Source organism: Chiloscyllium plagiosum, unplaced genomic scaffold (genome assembly GCF_037043375.1).
Source record: "Chiloscyllium plagiosum isolate Xiang-an unplaced genomic scaffold, Cpla_swu_hap1 HiC_scaffold_19, whole genome shotgun sequence".
NCBI lineage: Eukaryota > Metazoa > Chordata > Chondrichthyes > Orectolobiformes > Hemiscylliidae > Chiloscyllium > Chiloscyllium plagiosum.
The window spans coordinates 51,203,173-51,215,921 of NW_028270157.1; the positions used below are offsets into that span (position 1 = coordinate 51,203,173).

Sequence of the window (12,749 nt, forward strand, 5' to 3'; positions counted from 1 at the left end):
GTGTGTGTGTGTGTCTATATTATAAGGGTGACTTGGTGATGGAATGCCAGCCTCTGTGCAGATATTTCAGTTAATCTCTTTCCTGTGCTGTGGTTTGATCAGAAACCTGATTGGAGAAATTCAAACATGCAATTGTTGAATAGTTGGGTTCATATTTGGAAACCGACAACTTTCAGATTTCATTCATTAGCTTTCTCCTGTGAACAACTACCACACATGAAGGTGAAGTTTCTATTTTGTGCAGAATGAATTTCATCACCTCGACTACTGTAGATAAGGGAAAGTGTTAGATAACTGAGTTATCTAAAGATTGAACTTATGGTGTAGCTATTTTAGACATAGAATGAAATAAACATAATAATAAGAAACAATGTAGAGTGTATTTATTACAAATAATTAAATAAACTATACATCAAGGTAATTGTTATAAGGTCGGGTACCAATGACTGGTGGCTTGAGATTAGGGGAGATCACTGCAACATAGACTACTTTGGACTAAGTAGCTAAGTATGAGCTATTTTTTCAATTCACTCATAAAGCGTAGGTGTTACTGGCTGGGCCAGCATTTATTACCCATCCCTAGTTGCCCTTGAGAAAGTAGTGGTGAACTGCTGTCTTGAACTGCTGCAGTCTCTGATCTGTAGGTAGATGCATAGGGCCGATAGGAATTCCAGAATTTTGACCCAATGACACTGAAGGAATGATGATATATTTCCAAATCAGGGTGGTGAGTGGCTTGAAGAGGAACTCCCAGGAGATGATGTTCCAATGCAGACCTTTTCCTTCTTGATGGTAGCGGTCATGAGTTTGGAAGGTGCCATCTAAGAATCATTGGTAAATTTCTGCTGTGCATGTTGTAGATAGTTCACACCGCTCCTACAGTGATTGAGGGATTGAATGTTTGTGGATGCAGTCAATCAGGCAGCTTTGTCATGGATGGTTTCAAGCTGGAGTTGCACTCATGGAAGCAAGTGGGGAGTATTCCATCACACATCAGGCTTGTGTGTTGCAGATGTTGGAGAGGCTTTGGGGAATCAGGAGTTGAGTTACTTGCGGATGTTCCAAGTCTCTGACCTGCTCTTGTAGCCATTATTTTTATGGCTAGTCCAGTTGAGTTTCTGGTCAATGGTAAATCCCCAGGTTGTTGATAGTAGGGAGCTTAGTGATGAAAATGTCATAGAATTTCAAGAGGTGATAATTAGATTGTCTCTTATTGGAGATGGTCATTGCCTGGCATTTGTGTGGCACTCACTATGTATCAGCTGAAGTCTGGATATTGTCCAGGTCTTGCTGTATTTGGACATGGGCTGCTTCAGTATCTGGAGTTGCAAATGGTGCTGAATATTGTACACTCATCAGTAAACATCCCCACATCTGACCTGATGATGGTCATTGATGAAGCAGCTGAAGATGATTGGGTCTTGGACACTATCCTGAAGAACCCCTGCAGAGACATAGCAGAAGATAAACCAGTAGAATCTTAGCAAGAAGATGCACTTGCAATACATGACATATTTAATGCATGGTAGCAAAAGTTACAATTATCGTTAACTAATTCAGAATAATTACAAGTAACTAGGAGGCAGGTGTGTTACAACTGTCTCCATTGGGACCTTGCTAACTGTTCCTCCACATGACGACTGTGTGACATCATCAGTTTGGGTGGAAGGCTATACATCTCAACATTATTGCTCTATAAAGTGATGTCTGTAACATTTAATGTCCTGTGAAGCTTTGATGATAGATTGAGAGTGTGAATCTAAATGTTCCATTTTAATTTGTTCCAGATGGATTCTCCATGAAGAGTTGTTGTACAAACAAAAAGCATAGCCTATTAAAATCAGGAAAGTAATAATTACATTCAATATTTCAAATCTACATCAAGCAAATGTCAAAACATTACTCTCCAGATTTGTTTTATCACTAGAAACTTTAATAATCAAGCCATAACTCTTGACAGTTTCACAGAGCCAATATATAAACATAATTTATATTATCTATTTTCTCTTTTCTCTCTTGACACAATAGTTTCACTATTTACAGATGATGGTATCAAAATGGTGCTGCAAATTTTCTTCATTTTCAGAGTCTCAGATATAAATCAGGAACACAAGATCGCCATTCTTGAGTCTGCTCTACCATTCAATTAGGTTACGGTGATCTGAATTTTAATTTCATCTATCTGCCTTGGTTTCATAACTGTTACTATCCTTGCCTATTGTTGTTAGGTTTGAAATTTTGAGTTGATGTAGTCTGAAGAGGTAGGGAACATTCCATTGACATGTATTCAGAATTTATGCTGAATTTCTAGGGTTGGAAAATGGGAGCAAACAGCTCAACTCCCCCAAGGACAAGTCTGTTCTGAGTATACCGAATTTAAACTCAGTTGTTCCAGAGCCATAACTGTAGCAAACCTAGCAATGCTGGAACTGAGTAATGTGCACTACTGCAAACAGTTCCTGGGTGCACAATACATAGCTACCAAATTCAGGCATATCTGGGGATTAGGATGGGAGAGGGGATCCAGACACTTAAGGAAGAATACAAAGGGAATGCTGTTTTGAAGGTCACACGGGAAGGTATAAAGGGCAATATGTTTCACCATTGTAGGCAAAAGTGAGGGCTGCAGATGCTGGAAACCAGAGTTTACATCAGAGTGGTGCTGGAAAAGCACAGCAGGTCAGGCAGCATCCGAGGAGCAGGAAAATCGACGTTTCGGGCAAAAGCCCTTCATCAGAAATTCCTGATGAAGGGTTTTTGCTCGAAACGTCGATTTTCCTGCTCCTCGGATGCTGCCTGACCTGCTGTGCTTTTCCAGCACCACTCTGTTTCACCATCATGCATAGTGCAGCGCCTGAAGAAATAAGCTTATTTCCATCCCATCACAAAGTTGGTCAAAAATAAGGCTTCCCATTCTAGTTGATCTTATACTGGCCAGCATATTATCAGAATAGAGGGGAATCGAGGTCTTAGGTGGGCAATAATTGGTCTAAGGACAACTGGCTTAGTGGGTGTCTTATCTATTCTTTTGTTTTGTGTGTGTGTGCGCGCCCTCTATATAGCAAATGTTCATAGATTGAATCCGTGCTCAAAGCAGAAAAAACTTCCAGACACAGCTCTTTATAGGAGTTATTAGTCACCTGATTTGATTCAAAATTGATTGAAAATAAAAGTCATCATTTTAACCTAATTTTTTTTCAGAAAAATTAATTGAGTTTCTGGTCAGAAAAGCATAATGATATTTCCTTAAAGATCTTACTCACAAATCTAGTCCCCAAAACTTCCAAGAAAACTATAACTCTGATTCTGACCTCTTCTGCCTAACTAGAACAGGGCGTGGTATTTTGGTGACGGGGTGAAAGGGCAAGGGGAAAGCAGTGAAAATACTAACATAGCATGCAATGTACATGTTTAATGGACTCGTTTGGCTACAAGTGGATCTCTTCGCACAGACTAGCAAGTCCCTCTTTGTGATGGAGAAGTTAAGAACTGATGATGTATTTAATACACTGATCATATTGCAATCAGCAGCACCTATAGTTCATTTCTGGTGTTAGCCTCACTAGTGAAAACTAGCACATGGATTAGCAGACAAAAAGGATAATCAAAACATGTTTTTTGAACATTGTCTTGGGTGCCAGGATGAATGTACTTACACTCTCAGGCAGTACTATCAATCCTTGACCCTCAATGGCCTTGGGATACCACAGTCTTACTGGATGCAATTCCCCTTTCACTTATCTTGCTGGGCCATTCCCAGCTGTCCTGTGGACAAGGGTTTTGTAAGACTCTTATCCACTTGCCTGATACCATTAATGCCAGATTAAGAGGCCCTTGATCTGTTAACTTGACTTTTGGGAATTCAAATAGTCCAGGGCTTTTGCTGGTGAGTAGAGAGTATGTGGGATGCACACTTGGTTGGCCCTTGAACTGGCAAAAAGAAATAAACTAAACAACTTAGCATCAGGGAATATTTGCTTGCTCAGTCTCATTTTCATCCCAAAACAGGTCATTCTGTATAAAATTGTAGCTACCTTGTTCACTATTACACTCGTCAATTGTTTAAATTATATCTTAGAGGTAACAGACTTTTTTATGAGCATTGAAATTAAGTATATGAATACATTTTTATTTAAATCTTGTCTTCAGTATGTGAGCAAAAACTTGTCAAATGGAATATAATGTGAGAAAATGTAAGGTTATGCACTTAGGCAGGAAGAATAGAGGTGTTGAATATTGTTTAATGGAGAATGAATGCAGAAAGCTGCAGCATAGATGATTTGGGCATCCATGTGCATAAAACACAAAACGTAAGCATCTAATTTCAGACAATATGGAATGTTGGCCTTTATGTCAAAGGAAATGAAAATATAAAGTATAAAACTATACAAGGCCATATTCAGACCACAACTGCAATACTGAAGAACAATTTTGGGGCCCTTATCTAAGATATACTGGCATTGGAGACAGTCCATAGAGATTCACTAGGCATTCCTAGCTGTGGAGGGACTGTCTTAAGAGGAGGACTAGCTTGGGCCGGTACTCATTGGAATTTGGAACAGGTGACCTATTTGAAACATTGAAAATTCTTAGGGACTTGACAAGAATGTAAGAACATAAAAAGTAGGAGTAGGCCATCTTGCCCTTTGATCCCACTCTGTTATTCAATAAAATCAAAGCTGATCTTTTTGTGACCTCAGATCCACTTAACCTCTCTTGCACCTTAACCCTTAATTCCTTTACTGTTCAAAAAGTTACCTATCTTAGCATTAAGAACATCCAATGAGGAAGCCTCAACTGCCTCACTAGGCAGGGAATTCCACAGAGACACAATTCTTTGGGTGAAGAAGTCCTAAATCTGCTCTGCCTAATTTTGAGGCATGCCCTCTTGTCCTAGTTTCACCCATCAGTGGAAACATCCTCTCTACTTCTATCCTATCTATTCCCTTCATAATTTTATATGTTTCTATAAGATCCCCCCCATTCTTCTAAATTCCAATGAATATCATCCCAGTCTACTCAGTCTCTCCTCATAAGCCAACTCTCTCAATTCCAGAATCAATCTAGTGAATCTCCTCTGCACACCCTCTTGTGCCAGTACATCTTTTCTCAAGTAAGGAAGCCAAAACTGCAAACAGAATTCCAGGTGTGGCCTTCCCAGCATCCTACACAGCTGAAAAATAACTTCCCTGTTTTTAAACTCAATCCCTCTGGCAGTGAAGAACAAAATTCCATTTGCCTTCTTAAATACCTGCTGCACCTGCAAACCATTCATGCACAAGGACACCCAGGTCCCTCTGCACAGCAGCATGCTGCAATTTTTTACCATTCAAATAATAGTCCTTTTACTGTTATTTCTACCAAAATGAATGACTTCACATTTATTAACATTGTACTCCATTTGCCAGACCTTTGCCCATTAAACTAAGCTCTGCCATTCACTTTATAGTGTCATCTGCAAACTTTAATAGACTATATGTGGTCCCCAATGCCAAATCATCTCTGTAAATTGTGAATAATTGCAGTCCCAATACTAAGGCACACCTATCATCACTGATTGCCAACTGGAAAGCACTTATTTATCCCCACTCTTTGCTTCCTTTAATTATTTAATCCTCTATTGACATAACACCACACATCTTTATCTTATGCAGTAGCTTTTTGTGCGGCACCTTTTGGAAATCTCGATACACCACATATATAGGGTCCCCGTTGTCCACTGTGCTCGTGATGTCTTCATAGAATTCCAGCAAATTAGTTAAGCATGACCTGCCTTGATGAGCCTATTCTACGGCTGTCCAATGGGACGATTTCTATCTAGATGTCTTGTTATTTCTTCCTTGATAATAGATGCAAGCATTTTGCCCACTACATAGGTTAAGCTAACCAGTCTATAATTCCCTATCTTTTGTCTGCCTCCTTTTTTAAACAGTGGTATCACATTTGCTGTTTTCCAATCTTCTGGAATTGACCCAGAGTCTAATGAATTTTGGAAAATTACCATGAGTGCTTTTGCTATTTCTCTTGCTATCTCTTTTAGTACCCTGGGATGTATTCCATCAGAGCCAGGAGACTTGTCTACCTTTAGCTTCATTAGTTTGCCCAACACTGCCTTTTTATGGTCATTTCTAGATCCTCGCCTACCTTAGTTTTCTTGTCATCAATTACTGGCATGTTACTCGTGTCCTCCACTGTGAAGATTGACACCCAATCCCTGCTCATTGCCTTGACTATTTCCTCATTTCCCATAATTAAATCCTGCTTCTCACTATCTAAAGAACCAATGTTTACCTTAACCATTTTTTCTCATTTTATACATTTAATAGAAACTTTTGATGTCTGCCTTTATATTCTGAGTTAGTTTACTCTCATGACATATCTTCTTTATAGCTTTTTTCTGGGTTTTCTGATGACCTTTAAAGTGTTCCCGTTCTTCTAGTTTCCCACTGATCTTTGCCACTTTGTATATATTCTCTTTCAATTTTATATCCTCCTATATTTCCTTAGATATTCATGGCACATTAAACCCTTTCTTACAGTCCTTCCTTTTCACTGGTATATACTTTTCCCTGGTATATACATTGAAAAATTGCTTTGCAAGTCCTCCATTGATCGTCATCTGTTCCACCATAAGGTTAATGCGGAAAGATTGTTGCCTGTTGTGGGAGAGTCTAGGACAAGAGGGCATAATCTCAGAATAGGAGTCACCCATTTCAGACCAATGAGGAGAATTTCTTCTTTTAGGGGGTAATGAGATAGATTTTTGATCAGTAAGTGAATTGAGGGTTATGGGGAAGAGGCAAGAAAGCTCAGCACTGTCCCCATGATCTGTCCTACCTGCCTATCTTCTTTTCCACCTATCCACTCTACCCTCCTCCCTGACCTATCACCTTCATCCCCTCCCCCACTCACCTATTGTACTCTATGCTACTTTCTCCCCACCCCCACCCTCCTCTAGCTTATCTCTCCACCCTTCAGGCTCTCTGCCTTTATTCCTGATGAAGGGCTTTTGCCCAAAATGTCGATTTTACTGCTCCTCAGATGCTGCCTGAACTGCTGTGCTCTTCCAGCACCACTACCATGATCTCACTGAATACTGGATAAACTCAATGGGCTGAATTGGTCTATATCTCTTACATCTTGTGGTCATGGTATGATTTTGATTTAACATCATTTCATATGATTAGATGTTTTGGGACTAGGGGCTAAATAAATAGGTGTAGCATTGCTATGGATATTCCTGAACACTTTGGTTGGTATTATCTCAACTAATCACATCAGAAATTACTTCTAGGCAAGTAGCGAGGTTAGATTCAGTAATATTCTGAAATTAGGATATTCAAATGGATGAACAAAAAGCACAGTATTATGAACAGGGGACAATGTAGTGAGGGGGTTGACAATGTTTTCTGAAGCAAAGAGTGAGAATCCAGATGGTTGTGTTGTCTACACAGTGCCAGGGTTCAGGACATTTGCTCAGGAGTGGATCCATTTATTGTGGTCCATGTAATTATCAATGATATACACAGGACAAGGAAAGAGGTTCTGCATAATCAATACTAGGAGCTAGGCATCAAAATAAGAAACAAAACTTCAAAGATAATGATTTCCAGATTACTGCAAATTGCCTTAGGACAAATCAGATTAAAGAGATAAATATATAAATTAAAAGTTAGTGTGGGAGAAGTGGTTTCTGGTTCATGGGGCATTGGCATTGGTACCTGGGAAAGTGGGATGGTCTATATGTAAATTGGACTGATGTTCTTGTGAGCTTCATGACAAGGGAAATAGACAGGATTTTGAACTAAATAGCAGGGACAAGGGATCAAATTCAGTAATACGTAGTAAATCATAGGAGACGGGGCATGAAAGAAAACTATTAGTGTGGGAAATGAAAACAGACCAGCACAGGAGGAACAGAAAGTACAGATTAAGAGTCAATCAGCATATAGAGCTAGAGGTTACAAAAAGACTAAAAGGACAAAACTCAAGGCTGTGTATCTGAATGCACATAACATATGAAAGAAAACAGATGAACTCAGAGCCCAGATGGAAATTAATAAATATGATCTGGTAGCCATGACAGGCATGTGACTGCAGGAAGATATGGGTTAAGACCTAAATCTTGGGGGGTATGTGATATATAGGAAGGACAGTCTTTTGATACACAGAATTTCCACCTCCCCGCACCCCCCACCCCCCCACAAACCACCCAACAAGGTGAGCTTGTGGGTTTTGATGTCCTCTTAAAGGTCTCATTATGCTGGTAGGGGAATTCATAAAACCAAATGCAGGTTTCTGCAGAGGGCCCTTGTTATCAGGTACACGGTGGCTACTTGAGGTATCCAATATCTGGATTAGGAAAGGGCCCACTGAGAGCCAATACACACCCCAGCCCATTTTTCCAACCCCACTCTCTATAACCTCCATCCAACGTTGTGGTCTGGTTGTCTTGCTGATCCTGGATCTGTATCACTGCCTCCCCCTGGTGGCAGTGACAGCAATGAGAAGCATTGGTTATTGCCACCTAAAGTTGCAGCCATTTCTCAAAAGGAAACACTGTGGGGCTTTTGTTGGCACACTTTCTGGGAGGCAAGACCCCTGCCCCTTTGAGTAAATTCCACCCTATATGTGCAGCATACGTTTATCATTTTTGAGTTAGATTCTTTTCGTTATATGCTGTTGTCTAACAGACTGAATTGTTGAGGAGGTTTTGAGTCCTGGTTCATATAATTTCAATTTGTATTTGCATTGTGGGTCTCTAAACAAACAATTTAGTCAGCATGGACAGATTGGACTGAAGTGTCTGTTTCCATGCTGTTTCCACTCTATTACAGGGAGCTTGAAAAAGATGGAGGGATGGACCTGGTAATTAAAGATGATAGTACAGTGGAGAGAGACAACCAAAATAGTGCAGTAACAGTTTGGTTAGTGATGGGGGAAGTGACCTGTGGGAGTGGTGTAAAGGCCTCCTAATAGTTGCCACGTCACAGGCAAAGAATATATATTGGAGCAGCACTGCTCAATGGTTAGCATTGCTTCCTCACACCCAGGTTCAATTCTGACCTTGGGTGACAGTGTGGACTTTCCTCTGGGTGGTCTGGTTTCCTCCTAAAGTCCAAAGATGTGCAGATTAGGCAAATTAACACAGCCATAGTGTCTAGGGATGTGCAGGTTAGATGAATTAGCCATGGGAAATGCAGGGTTACAGCGAAGGGGTGGGTCTATGTGGGATGCTCTTCGGACATTCAGTGTGGACTTGATGGGCTGAATGGCCTGCTTCTCCACCATAGAGGTTCTATGATATAATGGAAGCTCGTCAGAAGGGTTTGGTGATTATCATGGAGAATTTTTTATTTACATACAGAGTGAAAATATCAGATAATTAAATGTAACCAAGATAAGGAATTCACAGAAAATTTTCAGGATAGTTTCTGAGATAGCATGTTCTGGTATCAACCAGAGAGCGGGCTATAATAGACCAGATATTGACTAACAAGATAGGACAAACTAATATTTATAGTGAAGATGCCCTTAGAGTCTAAAACTAATACTTCACACTTAAACACAGATAATTATGAGGGCATGAAAGTTACGCTAGTGAAAGTATTATGAAGGTTAAGATGTTGGAAACAAATATTTAAGATATTTAAATACACAAAACAGATACATTCCAACAAAGCAGAACCCATCATCAATGATTAACTAAATAAATTACAGATGGGAATAAACTGAAAAGGAAAAGCATATAATTGTGTAATATGCAGGTCAGGAGATTAGACAAAAGGTTAAAAAAAAAGCAACAACTAAAAAGATTAAAAAGGAGGGAAAATTATTTAATCGAGGAAATAATAAAGTTAGCAATTGTCTTACAGAAATTCACTCTGGGAAATTAATAATGGAAAATAAGGAGATGGCAGAAGAACAGAACAAGTAATTTGCAAGGAATAAGCAAACACCATTGTGTTCTTGGTCAAACATAACTATTCTTTCCTTGGCTCCAGTGTGTAAAAGTATTGACCTTGAATGAACTGGTCAGCAATGTCGGGGCAGTGAGGTGTACAAAACACAAGGAGCCAATGCATTCAGTTTGTGAGGGACTGCGGGTCTGCAGGTCTGTGTCCTGTACTGTACATGGATCTATGTGTAATATTTTGTTTTCTGAAGAGCCTCACATTAGTGGGTCTTTCATACCATTCCTCACAGATTGAGAAACCTACCTGGCCCAGTGCAACTGTGGTCATGATTGTTTTCTTTTCAAATACTGTTTCCAATATGATGGAAGGCAATAGCGAGGTCTTCGAGTTGACGGGCACCTAGATATTCGAATAACCATCTCATGAATCCCCAAGGCTTCACACTGCCCTATCTAAAGGAACCTGCAGCTGCTCACCATTCCCACATGAACCCATCCCCATCCATGCTTTACCATGCACCCCCTTCTTGCAAACACAGTTCCACCTTTCATAACTGATAATTCTCCTTCTTCCCCAAGCCTGCAGCTCCCAATCCACTTGAATAGGTTCCTGACTCTCCTTCCTATAGCCACTGCCCCCTTGTCCCCTCCCCCAAACCCCATTTCCCCTTAGTGTTTCAGGGTAAACCAGACTGACTGTGGTCCAATCCCTTGAGCAATCTAACCAGACAGCTCCAGTTGATAAATGCCCAAGCACCTGTCCAATGCCTGTACATCTCCTGGATTGCATTGACCTGAGATATGGACTGACCATGACCCATTTCCCAGACAGCAGAGGCACAGACTCCCTGACCAAGAAAACTCCAACTGGACGCCTGACGTATCAATCCCCTGGACTGTTACTGGACTCTGATGACTTACCATGCTAATATGTGCTGCCATGGATTTTGGTAAAGACTACTCCCCTAAGATGAGGGGATGTTTTCTGCACATGCAGTGTGTTTGTCACACAAGATACTGGCACATGGTACAATCATGGGATTGATGGAGCACATTGCCTCACAGCAAGGTGAACATGGCCATGGACTACTGACCAGCAAGGCAAACTGCCTGGTTTTGTGACTGCACTGATAGGCAAGGGAGAGATACTGTCAGTATGCAGATAGGCGCTAAATGAACAAGGGCTAAGAGAACAAGTGAGCAGTCCTAAGATGCTGTCTATCTAATCTAACAGCTGAGTACTTACCCAGGAACATAAAGCCATCCTGCTGCAGTGGTTTAGCAATAATTACTGGTGTGCTCTGAAGTGTAAATCTCAACTTCCTAAGCATCCTACAAATAGGAAAGGTGCCATGAAGACCCTGAGAGTTTGGCAATTACTGGATGCCAATGTCAGTGGATGAGGGATGTTGCCAGTGCCCATGGATTGTGCCCAGAGATACTATCTTTTTGGATGTCGTTTGGAGCTAGTGACAAGCTGAAGTCACCAAGTACCCACTCTGACCTACTTGTTGAGAATTCTTGGCATCTAGCTTGTTTGGCAGTTTTGCTAAGAAAGGAAGATGAATATTAATGAGGTGAGTTGTGGTGTTATTTAAGCATTAAACAAGCTATAATCTCCCTTAATAGGGGACTTATTAATACCTCGTGAGAATTCCACCTTGATGCCTGGAACTTAGTTGAAAGATATAGCAAGTTGTTCCCAATGTTGAAATGGGTCTCGCTGCACTTGCATGATTCTACCAGCATTTTTGCCATAAACCACATCTTTCACATCCCTATAAGATTCCACCCTCTAGGTCAATTAACACCTGTCATAGAGAAATTATTAGAATCTATTAGTAAAGAGATCATGACTGTTGTGGTTCTGTTCGCCGAGCTGGAAGTTTTTGTTGCAAACGTTTCGTCCCCTGGCTAGGCGACATCATCGGTGCTTGGGAGCCTCCTGTGAAGCGCTTCTTTGATGTTTCCTCCGGTGTTTATAGTGGTCTGTCCCTGCCGCTTCCGGTTGTCAGTTTCAGCTGTCCGCTGTAGTGGTTGGTATATTGGGTCCAGGTCGATGTGTTTGTTGATGGAGTTTGTGGATGAATGCCATGCCTCTAGGAATTTCCTGGCTGTTCTCTGTCTGGCTTGCCCTATGATAGTAGTGTTGTCCCAGTCGAATTCATGTTGCTTGTTGTCTGCGTGTGTGGCTACTAAGGATAGCTGGTCGTGCCGTTTCGTGGCTAGTTGATGTTCATGTATGCGGATTGTTAGCTGTCTTCCTGTTTGTCCTATATAGTGTTTAGTGCAGTCCTTGCATGGTATTTTGTACACTACATTCGTCTTGCTCATGTTGGGTATCGGGTCCTTCGTTCTGGTGAGTTGTTGTCTGAGCGTGGCTGTTGGTTTGTGTGCCGTTATGAGTCCTAGGGGTCGCAGTAGTCTGGCAGTCAGTTCCGAGATGCTCCTGATGTATGGTAGTGTGGCTAGTCCTTTTGGTTGTGGTATATCCTTGTTCCGTGGTCTTTCTCTTAGGCATCTGCTGATGAAGTTGCGCGGGTATCCGTTTTTGGCGATATAGGTGAAGAGGACAGTAGCAAACTGTCATAAATATAGGTGAAGAGGACAGTAGCAAACTTCAAGACAATATGGATGGTTTAGGTGAGTGAGAAAAATGCTGGCAAATGGAGTATAATGTGGGAAAATCTGGAACTGTCCATTTTGGCTGGAAAAATAAAAATGCATATTATTTCAAATGGTGAGAGGTTGCAGAGATCAAAGATGCAGAGGGATCTCAGTCATGATGCATGAATAATGGAAGGTTAGTCTGTTGGTACAGCAAGTAAAAAAA

At 40.9% G+C, this 12,749-nt stretch overlaps 1 long non-coding RNA gene across 1 annotated transcript in view; it reads right to left on the reverse strand.

The window, feature by feature from the left end:
- Nucleotides 1-366: 366 nt before the first annotated feature.
- LOC148146777 (uncharacterized) overlaps nt 367-12,749 on the reverse strand; it is a 57,912-nt gene continuing 45,529 nt past the window's right edge. Inside the window, exon 2 of the long non-coding RNA XR_015760476.1 lies at nt 367-1,444. This is a non-coding gene — a long non-coding RNA (uncharacterized LOC148146777). The remainder of the gene's footprint in view (nt 1,445-12,749) is intronic.